The 23538-nt window shown below is 37.6% G+C and overlaps 1 long non-coding RNA gene across 1 annotated transcript in view; it reads right to left on the reverse strand.

Annotated features, from left to right (window-relative positions):
- The window catches only part of LOC149750455 (uncharacterized), a 79943-nt gene that overhangs the window by 38045 nt on the left and 18360 nt on the right, over positions 1-23538 (reverse strand). The window lies entirely within an intron of this gene.

Consider the following 23538-nt stretch of genomic DNA (forward strand, 5'->3'; position numbering starts at 1 on the left):
TGGAGTCTATATTCATGATCCATAGGGACGCTGTCAGAACCAACAAGATAACCTACCTAAAATTGCTGTGTGCTCTTATGTTCTCCCAGAATTGTAGTGAATGGGAATTATTTGGATTGTGTGGAAACAAGTATATAAAGCAAGCTCCAGAAGAATTCTGTTTTCTTTGTTTTTCTGATCAGGTTCGATACTATGATCAGATGCATTATATAACCTCTAAATGCTCTTGTCCACTGTAGAATATAACTAAGTACTTCTATTCAAAACCAAGTCATGTTACCCATCTGACTATAATAACTCACACAGTGGGTTGGCCAAAAGTTCCTTCGGGTTTTTCCGTGGATGTTACAAAAAACCCAAAGGAACTTTCTGGCCAACCCAATATTTTGAATTGAAAAATCTTTGGATTAGAATGCCTACGTGCCAATAACTCTAGCCATTGGTGTTGACATATAAAATGAAGGTAAATGCAGCATCTTTCTTACACATTTCACTACTGCTTAGCAAATGGCCCACAAAAGGAGTATAATACATATACTAAATTTGATGGCATAAATCAACAGATAAATGAATGACCGAATGAATGACATACAGAAGCTACGGCACGTTGAGGCAATGAATGCACTGACTGACTGACGGGAGTCATGGGGTTGTGAAGTTGCTGGGAAGTCCACCTCACACTTCACATCTGGCAAACCATCACTCATTTTTGAAGCCCCAACAATGAAAAAAATCTTCCAGCTACACAGCTTCTGAACCTCAGGCAGGACTGCTCACTCAGAACTATGTCTATCCCTCCTTAAGATCACCTGCCATGCTGCACGACAACTGGCACTGGCATTTGGCCTGTTAGACCACAGACCCCCTGGAGGAGGAGCTGTGCATTTCTGAACACACAGAGCCTGGGACCGTGCCTGACACACACAGGAGGTCTTAACAAGAAAGTAAAGAGTTAGTTGAATAAAAGAGTACTTTACATTTCACTTGAACTCCTTACTGAATAAAGACAATGATTTACTCTTCAGGGAAAAAAAAAGAAAACGAAAAACCCATCAATTAAGTAATAAGCTCAGTAGAGTTGGGAAGGAAAAAGAGTAAAACAGGCAGTCATAGCACAGCTGAAAAGCAGACTCGACCATTTATTCTTCTTCTGCACTTAAAACATTTGAGAATGCCATTCTCAGAAAATTACTATAAACGTTCTCATTTATATAATAGGAGAAGCCAGTGCGTGTTTTCCTTCTGTAATTACGGTTATCCAAGAAATCCCATTCAGTGCACTCCCCCCACCCCTTTCCTTCCCAAAACCACAAAGATTCTCAATTACCATTTAGTAGGTTTCCTTGTATATGGGCACTAGACGATGAGAAAGTAAGTTCTACCCCTTCCTCCTTCGAGCATAAATAAAATGAGGGCAGGGGTTTCTCATTTACTTTGTTCTCTGCTCCTTCCTCAGCACTTCGAACTGTACCTGGCACAGAGCAGATACTCAATAACTAACTGTTGCTTGAATGACTGACTACATATTTGATAATAAAGTCATAAATCCTCTCAGCTGAAAAATCTTTGTTTTCCATTCTTAGTACTTGCTTTTTTTTTGGCATGATATCTAAATGTAACCAAAGAAAACTAATAGAAAAAATTTTAAAGATACCTATAAATTTTTTATACATATTCTTCATTCATTCTCTTTACTCCAATTTAAATCTGAAAATTCATATTAAGCAGCCAGAAGTGTCCTCACTAAACTCAAGAAAATGGAGGCAATGTCTTCAGATTTAATGATTTTAAAATCAGTGTGTGAGTTGACTAAATTTGTTTATAGCATTTTTTGTTGAGCAGGAAGTTTTAAGCATATTTCTTAATGCTTTCATTGTGCAACTTAACTTTTTTCCACTGTAAACATATAAAAATGTAAATATGCAGTGAATCCATAGATGATCTGAGTCCTCTTAGTTCACTCTGCCTTCCCACAGGTGTGTATTCCTCTAGCACTAATCTTTGAATTATATTCAAAGCAATCCTGATCAATATAGAAGTCCTGAACTTAACTACTTCGTTACTGCAGAGTTTACAGAGGTGAATTCTGGGTGAAATTTCTAAATCATGCCTTGTTACCACTGGAGATATTAAGTATAGGGCAATTTACCCTGTGTCGCCATACATTTCACAAAGCTGCTAAGTTAAACACATTGCAAAAATAACTGCAATGGCAATTTTAAAATTTCTAAACATTTAGAATATTTCAAATAGACTAAAACTTACCTAGGGGAAAAAGTAATGTATATTCATATATTCACCACACCACAGATTCAGTTTGCCAAATTTGCCTCAAAACTTTTTGTTTTTAATGGACTAGGTCTTCACAGATATAGAGATATAGCTAAAGCTTTCTGTGAACTGCTGCTCAATCTCCCACATCCTCCCCCACCAGCCCTTTCCCAGGCACTCCCTCGAATGACTTTGGTGATTATCATTACTGTCCATATTATTCTTTTACAAAATATTTCTCCCTAAACAATATTTGCAATATTTTCCCTGTTACTTTAAACTTTATATAAACTGTATTTACAATATGCTCAACATAGAATAACACCCGATAAATGCTGTTAGTCTTTTTGTCTTTTTGCCATGGCATATGCTTTTTTTTTTGTCTCTTGACACTGCATTTGAGATTTACTATGTTGAGACATGTAATTATGATTAATTCCCTTTAGCTGTGTCACTGGGCTCTAATCAAACCACTCCTGTCTGAAAGCATCTTTTTCTTTCTTTCACCCAGCAGCTCCTGGGATCCAGCCACCAGCTCAGGAATGCCTCTCCCCCAAGACTACTTCCTTTGACCTTGGTTTTTTAAAACACTTTGTTGGTATAGAGTGATTTTTTTCTTGTAATTTAAACAGGCCTAGCATTACTGTTTCCATTTAATGGACATGAGATAATTTAGAGGTTTTAAAGTGATTTTATGTATAGACCATGTAAACTGAATAAATAAATACATGAGAAAACAAGTAAAAGAAAGACCTTGTAATAAACATTATGTACTGTATTTAATGTTTTAATGCAAATGATTCCATAATTAAGTCTGTATATGTTTCCCTGCTCACATACTAGGGAGTTTTTCTAAAATCACAGCTAGTAACAGAACTGCTAGGTTAAAAATGGGTACAATTTTACTTACTAGATACTACACAATTGTTCTGCAAATTAGGCTTATCAAGCTATGCAAAAGACAACAGGGTCTAAAAATGTCCCTTTCTAAACACCCTTACCAACATTTGGTATTGTAAGAATTTAAAATATTTTACCGATTTCCTAGATCACCTTGTTTCTCATATATTTCACCAATTTCTAGTGAAGTTGAACATCTTATCAATTCTTTATCCATCAGTCCAGTATGGTCCCTTCTAGAAATTGCCTGCTTCGATCCTCATTTGTCCATTTTCCTATTAGTTACTGTCCTGCTAATTTATAGAAATTCTTTATAAATATGAAATATTGATCCTACATTGTTTACATGTGTTGCAAACATCTACTCCCAGTTTGTGACTTGGCTGTTTATAGTGATTTTTATTGAACAGGATATTTTTATGTGGATCAATGTGTCAACTCTTTTATTCAAGGTTTGAATTTTATATTTCATTAAACAAACTCATTCTTATTCTAAGTTTATAAGAAATCATCTTACATTTTATTTTTAAAATTTTAATATTTTATTTACATAATTAGGTATTTAACCTAAATGCAACAGATTTTTTTTATATTTGAATGGTATAGATTTTTTTTTTCTATATGGATAACATAGTACTTCCAGGTTAGTTATTTACCAGTCCATTTTTTTCTTCAGTGATCTGTAATGTCATCTCTATTATGTATCACATTTACATTCACATGCAGGCAACAGCATTCTTTCCCTGGTTTAAAAAATCTAGATCAAGAGGACAGTAAGTTGTTTTAGTCAGCTCAGCCTGCCATAACAAAATGCCACAGGCCAGGTGTCTTAAACAACAGACATTTATTTCTCACAGTTCTGAAGGCTGGGAAGTCCAAGATCAAAGTGCCAGCAGATTCAGTGTCTGGTGAGAGCTGATTCCTGGCTACAGAGGGCCTCCTTCCAGCTTGTGCGTACATAGCCTTTCCTCCATGTGTGCTTGTGGGGAGGGAGTTGACTCTCCTGTCTCTTCTTCTTATGAGGACACGAATCTCATCATGAGGGCATCACCCTAAACCTAACTACATCCCAAAGGCCCTCCAACCATCACACTGGGGGTTAGGGTTTCAATATATGCATTTCGAGGGAGCACACAAAACACTGAGTCCATAACATAGGTGCTCAATAAGTGCTCTTTGATGCATCAAAAAGTAATTTAGGGCTTCCCTGGTGGCTCAGTGGTTGAGAGTCCGCCTGCTGATGCAGGGGACACGGGTTCGTGCCCTGGTCCGGGAAGATCCCACATGCCGCGGAGCGGCTGGGCCCGTGAGCCATGGCCGCTGAGCTTGCGCATCCGGAGCCTGTGCTCCACAACGGGAGAGGCCACAACAGTGAGAGGCCCTAGTACCGCAAAAAAAAAAAAAAGTAATTTAAACTGATTCTCTGCAGCAGCCTATTACTGAAACATCTTTTAAATCATCTTTCCCCTCTATGAATACAGAGCTAACCCTAGCTATAGAGGAGCCACATCATTTGGGTATTTAGCTTATAATATTCTAATTGTACACATCTAGGGAGATAAAGAGAGAAGGAGAGAAACAAGAATTTAAATAGCCTGAGTGAGTCTGCCTGCCCTTCCATGCACTAAATATAACCAGGAGGGTAGTGAACAGGGAGACACAAATTAACTGTGCCTACAAGGTATGTCGGTCCCTGGGAACCTCTCTCAGAGTAATCAGCTTGCAGTGTGTGCAGTGCGGTTCTAGTTTGAAGATATGTATTTTTCATATACGTATTTTACTTCATAGAATTGTACACAAATCTACTTACGCTGCACTTTATGTCAAACTTAACGGATTTCTAAAGGCATTTTTTTACTATACATGGTTTTTGCCGTAAGTGCTGACTAAACCCTAATTGCTGAGGCAGACACTACTCCACCGTAATCAGTGTGTCAACAGAACATCAAAATACTCTTCTTCTTTAAACAAGAGGTCAGATAAAAAGAGAAGTTTCTAGTCTTCACTCACAGGTGAACCAAGAGGTGCAGGGATAAGAGTGATTTCTGAGATAAAGCCAGCATGAAATAGAAAACTAGTGAGGATGTGCTGTATAGCAAGGGGAACTCTACTTGGTGCTCTGTGGTGACCTGGATGGGAAGGAAATCCAAAAGGGAGGGGAATATGTGTATACATATGGCGGGTTCACTTCACTGTGCCGCAGGAGCTAGCACAACATTGTAAAACAACTATACCCCTGATTAAAAAACAAAAATAAAAACAAAAAACCCCAGCATGTCTTAGTTTCCAAGGTAAACACAGGTATACCAGGACCCTGAAAACCTGGAAACAGAGCCTCTGTCCACCAGCAACAACTGGGCAACAACAACTTGGCCCTTTCCTCCTGGATGAAGAAATGAGTTTGCTGACACTGTGTTTGTTTCAAGACCCAGAAAGTGCCAAATACTATGAAGTCACAGAAATGAACATGACACATTATGGTGGAAGCTCTTCTCAAAAGATGGCAGACACATTGAATAGAAAAGGGTTTGGCTGTACCAAGAAGTGAGTTTCTCAAAGCTACAGAGAGAATGACTTTGCAGGGACAGTGGCATTGCTGAGAAGGTGATTCCTTTAGGAACACTGTTGACAAACAAAGCTTTGCTGATAGTGGCTACACCTGCCAATTCTCTGTGTGGCTAACTCACTTCTGATAACCTTTTATATCAGCTTGTTATGTCAGGAACTTAATCCAGCCCAGCAGTGGTTTTGTGGTGCTGTCCAGACAAGCTATTCTCACCTGAAATGCTTCAATGGCTGTATCTATCCAATGGCAAGGAAAATTAGAATAATGTTCCCAACAATTTATTATACCATAATAATAGTTTACCTGAGGAACTGGGAGCAGAATTCATTCCCCATTCTTTAAAGCATGATTCCTTTCTGAATCAATCACAGGATATTAGCTCTTCTAGGTATCTCAGAGATTACCAAGTCCCATAACTTGGATAAGAATCTGAAAAGGAGAGGCACTGATTAGTCCACAGTCGCAACACTAAGAGGCAGAGCTGGTCTTAAACACCGCTTTCCTAAATCTTTGCATCCTAAATCTTCGCTCAGCATTTGCATCCACAAAGCCAAATGCCAATAAGCTAATCAGGATCCTATCAATGCAGCTATTTTCTTGCTTAAACAATTTACTACTTTAAGAGACTAGAGACCTAAAACTTTGTGCTCCTAAGAGCTTAAATGGAATGACACAAGAAAAAATCTGTATAACTGGGGTTATCTGTAATGCTCTTTTTTTAAAGTTAAAAAAAAAAAGGAAAGAAAATGGCTGTAATTCTTCTCCACTGACTAGGTTTACTTGGGGTTGGTTATTATTTCAGAGTAGCAGGTTTTAAAGGGACAGTCAGGTCTCAACGGCATGAAGAAAGGTGCACAATTTTTTCTGAAGCTCATCAAATTAATAATGACAATAATAATAAGACTAATAATATGATAGCTAGCTTTTATTGAGTTTGTGGGGTTTTTTTGGTTTTTTTTTTTTTTTTTTGGCCACACCACACAGCATGCGGGATCTTAGTTCCCAGACCAGGGATTGAAGCTGTGGCCCTTGCAGTAGAAGCACAGAGTCCTAACCACTGGACTGCCAGGGAATTCCCTATTGAGTTCTTATTAGTATCTAAGTTCTATTTATCATTTAAACCTCATAATAAACTATATGGTAGATATTATTTACCTATGAGAAAACTGAGGCATAGAGGAATTTTAAACCTTATGAAGGAAGGAATTGAATCTAGGAATGCCTCCTTAAAAATCACAACCTTAATCATTCCTTACTGAGATGATCCTCTTACAAAGATAGGGAGATGGACTTCAGAACTCTCATCGTCTTTTCTGGATTTAGAATTTTAGTTCACAAAAGGTGAATCTGCTACCTGGTTTGCTGGTACCCTCAAAGAGTTAATGATCCTTCCAAGGCAGAAATTCCCTGGAAGGGAGTAATTCACAGCCTGGGGAAATGCAGACCAATACGTATAACATGGTAAGCAAATGAGTTCTTTCTACTGCAGTGTCGAGGCTGACACATTACATAGGATCCTCTCTGCATCCTGTGGATAGCAGCATCTATATAATGTACTCAAAATAAATAAGGCTTTGAGTGTATGGGAAAGATAATCACAATTCAATTTACACAGAGACATGAATCGTCTACTGTACGTTACAGTGACTGCTCAACTTCTCAAAGAAAACATTCGTTCTTCTTCTTTCCCAAAGAGCATCTTGCTCATCTACTAACTTCATATTTTCAAATACAGCTGTTTCCCTCCCAGATGTCAGAAATGCCACCACACATACTGGATCCCCTTGAAGGGATCAAGAGAGAGTCAAGTTCTCAAAAGTGCCTCATGAGCACAAGAAGAAGGTCCAAGTAGTGTATGAAGGGGGATGAGACAGTTTCCATTCTCTTGAAAGATGGCTACTCTCAACTGTAATGGATGGTCAGAGAGTTGCTGGTGAAGAGGGACCGACACACTGCTGCGGCAAGGCACACAGGTGCAGAGTATCTACAGGAGAGCCTTCCATCCCTCAGAGCCAACAGTATGGCAGTGATTCCAAACATACAGGCAAAGCTCCACCCTCAAGGCCGTATTACACGTACGTGGCTAAAAATGGAAACTTTCCTACTGTCCCAAAATGGGGACGCTGTTAAACACATATGGTGCATTCTCGTTAAGGAATACTATGTGGTCACCAAAGACCACACTTAAAAAGCACAAACAGTAAAAGATAACAATAAATATTAGATTCTACTACTTTTATAAGTTTTGTAGTTTTAACTCATTCTCTCCTTTTTTTCTCTCTCTTCCTTTCCTTTCCTTTTCTTCCCCATTAATTCAAACAAAAAACTACATTGGAGATAGTGTGGTAGGGAATATACCAAAATGATGAAAGGAGCTCTCTGTGAACTGGTCATCATTATTTCACTTTAAAGAGGGGAAATGTAAGGATCAGAGCGGTCCAATGTCTTTGACCCTGGTGTACAGTACTGGTAAATTGGGGTGATATAATACCATGCTGCTTCACACCTACCCACTGAATTTAACACCCCCCACCCATTCCTCAGTTGTGAAATGATGACCTTTCTGATCTCTTCAAATGCTGGTGTAAAGGGGTCCAGACACATATGACTGTGAGACTTGCATGTTCTTACCATAAAAAGTTCACCAAGTTAAACGTATTATAATTTCAGAAGTCATATTATTAGAATTAAAATTATCAGGTCTTTAGTGTGTATATTATAAAAACAAGTTCTAGTTGAAATGAATTATTTTAAATTAATGAGCAGACCTGAAAATCCATTTTCATTCATTCACTCATTTGCCGTATATTTATTGAGCACCTTTGGTGTCCCAGGTCTTGTGCCTGACTCCAGGAATATAAAAATTAATAACATAGGCCCTACTTTCAAGAAGATCAATGTCAAGTGAAACATGATATACACACACACTAAAGTTGTACACACATGCTATGGTAATTATAATGATAGGGATAGTCCCAGGTATGAGTTAGAGAGGCATGAAGACAAGTAACAGCCTGTGAAGGATTCCTGAAGAAAAGAAGGGAATGCCTTAGTCAAATTATATAGTATTAATAGAGATATCTAGGGGGACAGGGATAAGAAAGAACATGCCAAAGAGCTGGAAAACACTGAGTTCAAAGTAAAGAGAGACAAAGGATGAACTTTTCCACCTGGAGCAGATGACAGCAAAACTTGTTCACCAGTTATAGTTCAGATGCGAACCACTACAGGGAATTGACAAGATAATCAAATTAATGCTTATATTCATCTTTACCATGTATTTTCCATAGCTGCTAGAGCTCTCCAATGGTTATATAAAAGATGGCTTTAGTGGGACAAGCCATGTTCCCCCGCCCAAGTACAACAAACCAATTTGTGTAAGACATGCTGAAGCCTTGAATTAGGGAAGTGGTGACAGGGATAGAGAAGGAAGAACAAATTTAGAAATTAAGTAGATTAATCTACATGATCAAGGTATGGACCATCCCAATATATACACAACCTCAGGATTTGCATACTATTTCAGGGAGTCAAATAATTTAAAGCTCATCCTAAGTGTCTACGAATACTCAATTAAGAATGCTTCATCTATAATAAGTAAAACTGTGATGAATACCTGTGGAAATTAATTTTCACTTCAAACTATCAAACTACCATTGCTGTTAAACACCTACAATGAAGACTGGCCTACTTCTCAAACTGATTCAGTGAAATTTTATTTTAGATATGGTTTATTAGGGGGCTTCCCTGGTGGCACAGTGGTTGAGAGTCCGCCTGCCGATGCAGGGGACACGGGTTCGTGCCCCGGTTCGGGAAGATCCCACATGCCGCGGAGCGGCTGGGCCCGTGAGCCATGGCTGCTGAGCCTGCACGTCCAGAGCCTGTGCTCTGCAACAGGAGAGGCCACAACAGTGAGAGGCCTGCGTATCGCAAAAAACAAACAAACAAACAAAAAATGCACATGCCTTTTGACTCAGAAATTCCGCCTCTAGGAATTTTATTCTAAGGAAAAATTGGAAATTGGCACAAAGATATTAAACACAGATGAATTCATTTTTGCAGAATTATGGAAAGAGGGGTAAGACGACTAGGTAAAAAGCCAGAAAACTGCAACAGGAGTTAGAAAGCTAAATCGTGGTACATCTGTGGGATGGAGTACCTTGCAGCTTTTTAAATTGTGGAAGAATATTTTTAATGACATTCAACGTCTCTGATGTTGGATTACATTTCTGCATGACTGTTATACTTCAAAGAAAAGGTTACTCTAAAAAAATTCATAATATATCTGGCCATTCTCACTTAGTATGTGGTTGTATCATTTAGATGTGTTTTTCAGAATATGTGTTTTTCAGATTTTCAGAATATGGAATGCTAGTAAAAACCAACAGTCAAAGAATTAAACTGTAGGATATGATAACTTCAATATTTTATTATTTGGCCTTTGTCTACACTCCCCTCAGCTCCATATACATCTCTAAACTATGGCTAAGGAGGTGAGAGTTAATATAATTAACAAAGGAGGCCAACATTATGAGCATCATGAAGGAAGAAAATAAGAGAAAAACTGATAATTAAAAAACTGTCTAACTATTTCTTGAATAAACCAAAATTTACTCAGTGAAACTTTAAATTTAATCACATTAAAAAAACAGAAAGAACCTAAAAATCTACTCTTTCAAAAACATTAATTACTCAATAAATACAATTATAGCAAAGGATATTCTGTTTCTTGACTTTAGTTAGGGTCCATGTATGGGTTCACTTTGAGATGATTTACTGAGCTATAGGCGCTTTTCTTTATGTTAACTTCATATGTTTTCTTTATGTTAACTTCATATGTTTTCTTTATGTTAACTTCCAATGAAAACATTTAATATCTAAGTATTGAGAAGTAAATATGGTTGCAAATGCTTTGTATGTTGTGGATCCCATGTGAAGAAGAAAACTTTGAAGGAATTCATATCTAGCTAAGACAAAAAGAACTGCAATTCAAAGATTGAACACTTTAAGTACAATAACAAAAGAAAAACTTGTCTGAATGGGTATATGACAAATAACATCTATTTAGAGAACTTAACAGAAATGACTTTACTGTAATTAATGCAACTGCCAGTCCTTTCCAAGATAACACTCTATGATGATGGAAATGTCCAAATCTCCATTGCCCAATACAGTAGCCACTAGCCACATGTAGCTGTTGAGCATCTGAAGTGTGGCTGGTGTGACTAAGAAACTGAGTTTTCAAATCAATTTAAGTTAATTGAATTTTAATAGTCATATTTGGCTAGTGGCTACAGCACAGCTAAGAGTAAGCAATGGGGAGCCAACTATTTAGCTTTAATTTTCAAGTTAATAAGATTGTATGTACTGGAGAAAATAAAATGAAACCCCACTCTTCGGTCTCTACATCCCCTAGTCTGAAGTGCCTCGTTACTGCTGATAACACCTGCATGGCTGACCATTTACTCCCTAAGAGAAGAAAACTGACACTGCTTATAAGTTCCAAATGACACTGCCAGTGAGCTTTATTTTCTAATGGAACAACTGCTTTCTAGTTAAACGGGTTTCTCAAAAGGTCTAATGATTTGCTGTCATGAAAATACATGTTTTATCACCATCTTTCTCTTTTCTTTATTTTTTAAGTCAATAATAAGCTACAACTACTAGAAAATTATTTACTTTTTCTTGAAAATATTGGGACAATCACATTGTCCCTGTTTATGGCTCTATGAAGCTAGAAATTTGGTTATAAATGTCCAGCTTTCCAATCATGCACTGTATCGTTTTCACTCTAGAATGGACCATTTCTCTACAACCCTGGAACCTTACATAAACTTCCTCTCCCTATATTTCTCCTACATTTGGACAATTTCAAGTAGGCCTTCAGAATGCAGAGTTCAAGTTCTCCAAATGCCTTCCATAATATTCACCATTTGATTTTGTCTCTCTACTATGACCTGCTCTATGTTATATAGTAGGACTGAATATTTTGATAAGGGATTGTGATGCCTATTTAATTTTCTGTCTTCACAAACTATAAGCGTGTGAGGTCAGGGGTTGTACCTTATTTGCTGTACACATATATAGTTTATTAATATTTTCTGGGTAAAATGAATGAAATAAATCAAATATTACTAAATTAACTACATCACTAGAGGGGTGAAAAACAAAGGACATATGTTAATTGTATTATTATTATTTTTTTTTGCAGTACGTGGGCCTCTCACTGTTGTGGCCTCTCCCGTTGCGGAGCACAGGCTCCGGACGCGCAGGCTCAGTGGCCATGGCTCACGGGCCCAGCCACTCCGTGGCATGTGGGATCTTCCCGGACCGGGGCACGAACCCGTGTCCTCTGCATCAACAGGCAGACTCTCAACCACTGTGCCACGAGGGAAGCCCTGTTAATTGTATTTAAATTCATTTGATTACACACGTGAGCAACAACACACTCTTCTCTAGTGCCTATGGCATATGAAACAAGAGAAGGGTAATAGGCTGCAAGCCTAAGGAAAAAATGTCAGAGCTGAAAATGAGAGATTTAACAAAAGAGGAACATTTTGTATGTTTGCATATATAAATGCCGTCAGATATAACAGGGATCTGCCAATTTTTTTTTCTTAAATGGCCAGATAGTAAATATTTTACGCTTTGCATGGCATAAGGTCGCCATCACAGATTCTTTTTTTTGGGGGGTAACAACCTTGTAAAAATGTAAAAACAATTCTTAGCCTACAGGTTATAGAAAAATAAACTGCAACCTTCATTTGGCTGACAGATTATAGTTTGACTACTCCTGACATAGAGGATTAGCACTCCTAATGTGAACACTTAAATGATTTGTCATGCTTTGCCTCAAAGAAGAAAATTGGCACATATGGATGATAAATGTTACGTTAGTATGAATCTGAGGCTTCACATCCCATGTTTAAAAAGGAAAGACAAAGAAAGAAAAATAGTCATGGTAATTTAATCAGAACAACGTTGACCCAGTTACAGATGTGTTTGCGGATGGCAATCTGTATAAAATGGTCTGATTAATAAGGCCTGACATAGGATAACACCAGGAACCCACACTCCATAGGATGTTAAAAATATCTAAAAATGCAAGTTGCAGAAAAGGGCTCTTCCCCATAGGCTCATGGAGCTTCACTGAAGTAGATGAATCCTTCTTTGGAAAGTCTTATCACCATTGCTGGTTATGAAAGATATTGTATCCCATATCTACATTGTGTTTTTCTTTGGATTTTACTTAATCAGAGAAGTAAATATTTTAAAAGGGAGGCAATGTACCTTTTCTTTGTTCTGCCTCTAGAATTAGTGTATTATTCTCCAAATGATGCCAATTATTAGATTTTAAAAAGTGAACACAGTGTTATACTTAATAAATGCCTAAAAAGAGAATTCTCTCTCTTCTTATAACTGAGCAGGACCTTGTGGGGCCTTCCCAGGACAAACGTCCCCACCACCCCCACCCCGGCCACATGTCCTCCGCCTGCCTCTTGTTTGTAGAAAATATTTATTCCCCCAGGCCTCCACTGAGTCATAAAAGGCTGGCTCAAGAATTAATGATTGAAAGAATGTGAACACGTAGTAACAAAAAATAGTAGTTGGACCAGGAGAAATGGTAACAATTTACAGTCACAGAATCTTTAGTTCCTCCCTGAAGGACATAGATAACAGCATCTGACACATACTCTTGAGTTGTTTTGCATATACTAAAACCCCCACTAGACAGAAGAAGCTAACTGCATGATGACTATAAGCACGTAGGTCCCAGACCAGTTGGGGCCTGAGGACTGATGATGTTAATCCCTTGTCGCCATCCTGTTAACTCACCATCAACCAATCAGAGAATTATGCAGGAGCTTACCAGGCACCCTGCAACTATCTCCCTCATCTTGCCTTTAAAAACCCTTCCCTGAAATCCATGGGAGAGTTCAGGTCCTTACTTGGCCTTTCAATAAAGGCTGCACTCTCCTTCACAAGAGCTTGGCTTTACTGTGTGTGGGCAAGTGGACCCAAAGGTCTAGTTTGGTAACACTCTTTCTGGCTTATTGAGTGAATTCTCCATTTACATCTTCTTTGTAGCTGCATCTTACAGGCTTAAGAACAATAACTCACTACAAAGCACGTAAACAGAATGTATCTATTATCTCAATACCTTCAGACATGGTTAGTACTTACATATTCAAGTACAGAACAGACAGTCTCCTAGAGAACTTTAGTTTTTCAAGAAACACTGTAAAATGGTTCTAAAATAACCCCTTAATTTTGAGGGAGAGAAATGTCTAGGAAAAAAAAATAGTGTTACCCACAGAATAAAAAAAAAACAGGCTAAACAGAAATCAATCTTTTTTCTTTCCTTTTGGATTGCAAAAATTGCTAAAGTAGTTAAGGTAGCATATGATTTTTCTTTCTGAAGAACTTTGTCCAGTCTGACAAGTAAATAAATGTGTAACTCTCTCTCTCCTTTTATTGCTGCTGAAACAAGAAATGGAAAATAACTGCAGCGCATTTATGACATACTAGTTTCTTTCTCTACATGAAACACACAATGACAACACTTTATAGATGAACTGTACCTTTGATTGAACACAGAATGGTGGACTAGCTTCACTTTTGTGGAAATGGATAATCTGTCATAGTTTCTGCCCCTGGAAAAAATTACAACCCAAAGGAAAACTACTGGAAAGCCTTTTTTTCTAACAGTGATAAAATATGAAACTGGTATTTTTGGTGTACATAAAATATTTTTTAAAAATTCCTAAGGAATGCTATCATCATCAAAGAATGCTTGAAGAATTTCATGTTTCAACACATACCACTTCTCATACGTCAAACCATATTATTTACCAAAAAATCATTTTGAGATTGCTTCATGGTTATCATACTCTTGTCTGATCATCCATTCTTTATTATTACTTACTATTACCATTACTATTACTTTTGAAATAAATATGTATTATTAATGAAAATCTGTTTTATATATGGTATATATGTAAACTTAATTTTCCTCTCATACCCTGTAACCTGTAATATGCCAGATCAGTTAAAAGAGCATTTAAATGTTAAATGCTCCTATCACAGGAGTATAAAGTAGAAGAGGTAAAATTTCCCCAACCTCAGAAGAAAAGCATGATCAACTGATGTCCTTTTATGGAATTATAGCAACAAATTCCAGCCAAAAAATTTTCGATTCGTTATTTAAAAGATATCTTTCAAAAAAATACAGTAAAAAGAATTTGTTTCACAGCATTGCTAAACAGTTTCATAAATCCAAATTTGAAAATAATGCCAAAAATCATACTGATTTTTTTCTTCTTTAAATAATAGTGAAGTTCCATTGAAACTGTTTTTTAAAGATTAAAAAAATACTTCTAAAAATGCATGATTTTACTTTCAATACCAGTTTAGCTGGTCAAGAAATTTTGGTGAATTTTGGTATGAGAGTCTTTCTATTTCCCCTGCTCCAAAAAATCAGTAAAATAACAGGTTACAAAATCTGAAAAGTCTGGGTTTAATAAGCCAAGGTTTCTAGATTTAATTTACTCTGAAAAATAATTGTGCCTATAATACACTGGGATTTTCCAAAAACTTCTGGAGTTGCCATTTGGGAAATTATTAGAAGAATATAAGTTTTCTCAATCCAGTTGAAATTTGAAGACTAGGTATTTATACTTTTGATATTTATTCTTTACTTTTTTTGGGGTCTCTCTCTCCTATGCTAACACAAGCTGATTAAAAGTATATCGATCTTAAAGAAAAAACTGATATTCTACAATTTCTTCAATACTCTTTGTATACAACTCGTTGTCTAATTTTCTCCTTGCTAAAAATAACCCTGGGCCACATCACTGCTATAAAGATTAAAATTACTTTTAAATATATTCATTAGGTAATTTCTATATTTAGGATACATAGTCAAAATCATTATTTTTCATATTTACAAGTTGTCCTTAAGTATATATTTGGTTCTAGTTATAAATCTAAATGATTAATCTCCAAAATATACAAACAGCTCATGGAGATCAAAATCGAAAAACAAACAACTCAATTAAAAAATGGGTGGAAGACCTAAATAGACATTTCACCAAAGAAGACATACAGATAGCCAAGAGGCACATGAAAAGATGCTCAATATCACTAATTATTAGAGAAATGCAAATCAAAACTACAATGAGGTATCACCTCACACCAGTCAGAATGGCCACCATCAAAGTATCTAGAAACAATAAATGCTGGAAAGGGTGCGGTGCAAAGGGAACCCTCCTACACTGTTGGTGGGAATGTAAATTGATACAACCACTATGGACAAGAGTATGGAGTTTCCTTAAAAAACTAAAATTAGAACTACCATATGACCCAGCAATCCCACTATTGGGCATATACCCTGAGAAAACCATAATTCAAAAGGAGATATGTACCACAATATTCATTGCAGCACTATTTATAATAGCCAGGACATGTAAGCAACCTAAATGTCCACTGACAGATGAATGGATAAAGAAGATGTGGCACATATATTCAATGGAATATTACTCAGCCATGAAAAGAAATGAAATTGAGTTATTTGTAGTGAGGAGGATAGACCTAGAGTCTGTCATACAGAGTGAAGTAAGTCAGAAAGAGAAAAACAAATATCGTATGTTAACACATATATACGGAATCTAAAAAAAAAAATGGTACTGATGAACCTAGTGGCTGGGCAGGAATAAAAATGCAGACATAGTGAATGGACTTGAGGACATGGGGAGGGAGAAGGGTAAGCTGGGATGAAGTGAGAGAGTGGCATGGACATATATATACTACCAAATGTAAAACAGATAGCTAGTGGGAAGCAGCCACATAGCACAGGGAGATCAGCTCGGTGCTTTTCGAAGACCTAGAGGGGTGGGACAGGGAGGGTGGGAGGGAGACTCAAGAGGGAGGGGATGTGGGGATATATGTATGCATATGGCTGATTCACTTTGTTGTACAACAGAAACTAACATAGCACTGTAAAGCAATTATACTCCAAATAAGATGTATTAAAAAAATAAATAGGGGACCTGGTCCGAGGAGCAGGGGCGGGAGCTGCGAGACCAGGGTGGTGCAAAAGGAAGTGGAGTTTCTAAGTTATCATTAAAGTGAAGAAACGTTATTATTTATTTGAACCTTCTTCTTGTCATAATCTTTGGAAAGATAGGTGTTTCAAGTAAGGGATCAGGACTCCCTCTTGCCAGAACACCAGAATCACAACTAATTGCTGAACAATCATCGACAGGAAGACACTGGAACTGACCAAGAAGGATACGCCACTACCACAGATAAAGGAGAAACCACAATGAGATGGTAGGAGGGGTGCAATCACAATAAAATCAAATCCCATAACTGATGGGTGGATGACTCACAAACTGGAGAACTATACCACAAAAGTCCACCCAATGGAGTGAAGGTTCTGAGCCCCATGTCAGGCTTCCCAACCTGGGGGTCCAGCAATGGGAGGAGAAATTCCTAGAGAATCAGATTTTGAAGGCTAGCGGGATTTGATTAGAGGACTTTGACAGGACTGGGGGAAACAGAGGCTCCGCTCTTGGAGGGCACACACAAAGTAGTGTGCACATCGGGACCCAGGGGAAGGAGCAGTGACCCCAGAGGAGACTGAACCAGACCTACCTGCTAGTGTTGGGGGCTCTCCTGCAGAGGCATGGGGTGGCTGCGGCTCACCGTGAGGAGAAGGACACTGGCAGCAGAAGTACTCCTTGGCGTGAGCCCTCCCAGAGTCCGCCATTAGCCCCACCAAAGAGTCCAGGTGGGCTCCAGTGTTGGGTTGCCTCAGGCCAAACAACCAACAGGGAGGGAACCCAGCCACACCCATCAGCAGAAAAGCAGATTAAAGTTTTACTGAGCTCTGCCCACCAGAGCAACAGCCAGCTCTACCCACCACCAGTTCCTCCCATCAGGAAACTACCACAAGCCACTCAGATAGCCTCACCCACCAGAGGGCACACAGCAGAAGCAAGAACTACAATCCTGCAGCCTATGGGAAAAAAACCACATTCACAGAAAGAGAGACAAGATGAAAAGGCAGAGGGCTATGTACCAGATGAAGGAACAAGTTAAAACCCCAGAAAAAAAAAACTAAATGAAGTAGAGATAGGCAACCTTCCACAAAAAGAATTCAGAATAATGATAGTGAAGATGATCCAGGACCTTGGGAAAAAAATGGAGGCAAAGATTGAGAAGATGCAAGAAATGTTTAACAAAAACCTAAAAGAATTAAAGAACAAACAAACAGAGATGAACAATACAATAACTGAAATGCAAACTACACTAGAAGGAATCAATAGCAGAATAACCGAGGCAGAAGAATGGATAAGTGACCTGGAAGACTGAATGGTGGAATTCACTGCTGTGGAACAGAATAAAGAAAAAAGAATGAAAAGAAATGAAGACAGCCTAAGATACCTCTGGGACAACATTAAACGCAACAACACTCGCATTACAGGGGTCCCAGAAGGAGAAGAGAGACAGAAAGGACCCGAGAAAATATTTGAAGAGATTATAGTCGAACACTTCCCTAACATAGGAAAGGAAATAGCCACCCAAGTCCAGGAAGAGCAGAGAGTCCCATACAGGATAAACCCAAGGAGAAACACGCTGAGACAAATAGTAATCAAATTGGCAAAAATTAAAGACATAGAAAACTTACTGAAAGCAACAAGGGAAAAACAACAAATAACATACAAGGGAACTCCCATAAGGTGAACATCTGATTTCTCATCAGAAACTCTACAAGCCACAAGGGAGTGACATGATATACTTAAAGTGATGAAAGGGAAGAACCTACAACCAAGATTACTCTACCCGGCAAGGATCTAATTCAGATTCAATGGAGAAATCAAAAGCTTTACAGACAAGCAAAAGCCAAGAGAATTCAGCACCACAAAACCAGCTCTACAACAAATGCTACAGGAACTTCTCTAAGTGGGAAACACAAGAGAAGAAAAGGACCTACAAAAACAAACCTAAAACAATTAAGAAAATGGTCATAGGAACATACATATTGATAATTACCTTAAACGTGAATGGATTAAATGCTCCAACCGAAGCACACAGGCTTGCTGAATGGATACAAAAACAAGACCCATACCTATGTTGTCTACAAGAGACCCACTCAGACATAGGGACACATACAGACTGAAAGTGAGGGGATGGAAAAGATATTCCATGCAAATGGAAATCAAAAGAAAGCTGGAGTAGCAATACTCATATCAGATAAAATAGACTTTAAAATAGAGAATGTTACAAGAGACAAGGAAGGACACTACCTAATGATCAAGGGATCAATCCAAGAGGAAGATACAACAATTATAAATATATATGCACCCAACAAAGGAGCACCGCAATACATAAGGCAACTGCTAACAGCCATAAAAGAGGAAATCAACAGTAACACACTAGTGGGGGACTTTAACACCTCACTTACACCAATGGACAGATCATCCAAAATGAAAATAAATAAGGAAACAGAAGCTTTAAATGACACAATAGACAAGATAGATTTAATTGATATTTATAGGATGTTCCATCCAAAAACAGCAGATTACACTTTCTTCTCAAGTGCACATGGAACCTTCTCCAGGATAGATCACATCTTGGGTCACATATCAAGTCTCAGTAAAGTTAAGAAAATTGAAATCATATCAAGCATCTTTTCTAACCACAATGCTATGAGATTAGAAATGAATTCCAGGGAAAAACAAACACATGGAGGTTAAACAATACGTTACTAAATAAGAGATCACTGAAGAAATCAAAGAGGAAATCAAAAAATACCTAGACACAAATGACAACGAAAACGAGATGATCCAAAACCTATCGGATGCAGCAAAAGCAGTTCTAAAAGTGAAGTTTATATCTATACAAGCCTACCTCAAGTAACAAGAAAAATCTCAAATAAACAATCTAACCTTACACCTAAAGGAACTACAGAAAGAAGAACAAACAAAACCCAAAGTTAGCAGAAGGAAAGAAATCATAAAGATCAGAGCAGAAATGAATGAAATAGAGACAAAACAATAGCAAAGATCAATAAAACTAAAAGCTGGTTCTTTGAGAAGATAAACAAAATTGATAAACCATTAGCCAGGCTCATCAAGAAAAAGAGGGAGAGGACTCAAATCAATAAAATTAGAAATGAAAAAGGAGAAGTTACAACAGACACTGCAGAAATACAAAGCATCCTAAGAGACTACTACAAGCAACTCTATGCCAATAAAATGGGCAACCTGGAAGAAATGGACAAATTCTTAGAAAGGTATAACCTTCCAAGACTGAACCATATAGAAAATATGAACAGACCAATCACAAGTAATGAAATTGAAACTGTGATTAAAAATCTTCCAAAAAACAAAAGTCCAGGACCAGATGGCTTCACAGGTGAATTCTATCAAACATTTAGAGAAGAGCTAACACCCGTCCTTCTCAAACTCTTGCAAAAAATTGCGGAGGAAGGAATACTCCCAAACTCATTCTATGAGGCCACCATCACCCTGATACCAAAACCGGACAAAGATACTACAAACAAAGAAAATTACAGACCAATATCACTGATGAATATAGATGCAAAAATCCTCAACAAAATACTAGCAAACAGAATCCAACAACACATTAAAAGGATCATACACCATGACCAAGTGGGATTTATCTCAGGGATGCAAGGATACTTCAATATACGCAAATAAATCAATGTGATACACCATATTAACACACTGAGAAGAAAAACCATATGATCATCTCAATAGATGCAGAAAAATCTTTTGACAAAATTCAACACCCATTTATGACAAAAACTCTCCAGAAAGTGGGCATAGAGGGAACCTACCTCAACATAATAAAGGCCATATATGACAAACCCACAGCAAACATCATTCTCAATGGTGAAAAACTGAAAGCATTTCCAGTAAGATCAGGAACAAGCCAAAGGTGTCCACTCTCACCACTATTATTCAACATAGTTTTGGAAGTTTTAGCCACAGCAATCAGAGAAGAAAAAGAAATAAAAGGAATACAAATTGGAAAAGAAGGAGCAACACTGTCACTGTTTACAGACGACATGATACTATACATAGAGAATCCTAAAGATGCCACCAGAAAACTACTAGAGGTAATCAATGAATTTGGTAAAGTTGCAGGATACAAAATTAATGCACAGAAATCTCTTGCATTCCTATATACTAATGATGAAAAATCTGAAAGAGAAATTAAGGAAACACTCCCATTTACCATTGCAACAAAAAGAATAAAACATCTAGGAATAAACCTACTTAGGGAGAGGAAAGACCTGTATGCAGAAAACTATAAGACACTGATGAAAGAAATTAAAGATGATACCAACAGATGGAGAGATATACCCTGTACTTGGATTGCAAGAATCAATATTGTGAAAGTGACTATCTACCCAAAGCAATCTACAGATTCAATGCAATCCCTATCAAATTACCAATGGCATTTTTTACAGAACTAGAACAAAAAATCTTAAAATTTGTATGGAGACACAAAGAACCCCGAATAGCCAAAGCAGTCTTGAGGGAAAAAAACGGAGCTGGAAGAAACAGACTCCCTGACTTCAGACAATACTACAAACCTACAGTAATCAACACAATATGGTACTGGCACAAAAACAGAAATATAGATCAATGGAACAGGATAGAAAGCCCAGAGATAAACCCACGTTCCTATGGTAAACTAATCTATGACAAAGGAGACAAGGATATACAATGGAGAAAAGACAGTCTCTTCAATAAGCGGTGCTGGGGAAACTGGACCGCTACATGTAAAAGAATGAAATTAGAACACTCCCTAACACCATACACACAAAAAAACTCAAAATGGATTAGAGACCTAAATGTAAGACTACACACTATAAAACTCTTAGAGGAAAACATAGGAAGAACACTCTTTGACAGCAAGATCTTTTTTGATCCACCTCCTAGAGTAATGGAAATTTAAAAAAATAAATAAACAAATGGGACCTAATGAAACTTAAATGCTTTTGCCCAGCAAAGGAAACCATAAACAAGACGAAAAGACAACCGTCAGAACGGGAGAAAATATTTGCAAACAAATCAACGGACAAAGGATTAATCTCCAAAATATATAAACAGCTCATGCAGCTCAATATTAAAAAAACAAACAACCCAATCCAAAAATGGGCAGAAGACCTAAACAGACATTTCTCCAAAGAAGACATACACATGGCTAAGAAGGACATGAAAAGCTTCTCAACATCACTAATTATTAGAGAAATGCAAATTAAAACTACAATGAGGTATCACCTCACACCAGTTAGAATGGGCAGCATCAGAAAATCTACAAACAACAAATGCTGGAGAGGGTGTGGAGAAAAGGGAACCCTCTTGCACTTTTGGTGGGAATGTAAATTGATACAGCCACTATGGAGGACAGTATGGAGGTTCCTTAAAAAACTAAAAATAGAATTACCATATGATGCAGCAATCCCACTACCAGGCATATACCCAGAGAAAACCATTATTCAAAAAGACACATGTACCCCAATGTTCATTGCAGCTCTATTTACAATAGGCAGGTCATGGAAGCAACCTAAATGCCCATCGACAGGCGAATGGATAAAGAAGATGTGGCACATATATATTACTCAGCCATAAAATGGAACGTAATTGGGTCATTTGTTGAGACATGGATGATCTAGAGAGTGTCATACAGAGTGATGTAAGTCAGAAAGAGAAAAACAAATATCGCATATATGTGGAACCTAGAAAAATGGTAGACTTGAACTGGTTTGCAGGGCAGAAGCTGAGACAAAGATGTAGAGAACAAACATATGGACATCAAGGGGGGAAAGCAGCGGGGGTGTGTGTGTGGGGGTGTGATGAATTGGGCGACTGGGATTGACATGTATACGCTGGTGAAAAATAAATAAATAAATCTAACCACTTATGCTTTAAATAATGCCAAGGGGAAAAAGTTGCTTAAAAATATTCATTTAGAGCAGCAGTAATTGACCTATCGCCATTTGCTGGGTACCAGGGAAGCTGATATTTAGCCTTTCCAAGAATGTAATAGATAACTAATATCACAAACCAGACATCTATTCTATTCTGGCAGTAGCACCAAGGGTTTTATCCTGCAGAAATCTTGGACCAGCTTCCCTCCAAGTTTTCAGTCTCAAAATTTTAGGCTGGGTAAGCTACCTCTCTCCCAGAGAAGTCATTGGCTCTGAGACTGCCACAGAAACAAAGCATACTTTTCTCTACTCGCCTATTTGCCATCCAGACTGTCCTGAAACTTGAGAACACTGCTGGGAACAAGTGAGAAAAAGGGTGTAAAAACTTCTTGTTCCTCCCCCTTCCCAAGTCCATCAAACATAAAATCTTTGTTATACTGCTTTAGTCAACTTATGTTACCCCTATTTGTGCAATGGGTTAAAAATAAATATGGTAGAGATTATTGAAATAAAATCATAAACTAAACATTAATCTTCAATTATGAGAAAATTTCCATAAAATACTCATTATGAGCTTGAGACTCTCTGGACACTCTAAGAAATGAGTTAATTTTTCCTTATGGGAAGTAAAGAGGCTTGACCAAACATGAATTTTTCCTTTTAAGGAAGAAGCACATGATTTGATATGTGTGTACCTTTCCAGAAGGTAGATCTTATGTACTATCCCAAAGGAAAAGAACATGTACATTTTGAAGAACTCCTTTGAAAAACATCTCTTTGATTAGAAATGATGTTTGCTTCTTTTCAAAATATTTCTTGGGCTTCCCTGGTG

This window comes from Delphinapterus leucas, chromosome 1 (assembly GCF_059928025.1).
Source record: "Delphinapterus leucas isolate spDelLeu-1000000601 "Yukka" chromosome 1, BTC_Dleu_Yukka2, whole genome shotgun sequence".
Lineage (NCBI taxonomy): Eukaryota > Metazoa > Chordata > Mammalia > Artiodactyla > Monodontidae > Delphinapterus > Delphinapterus leucas.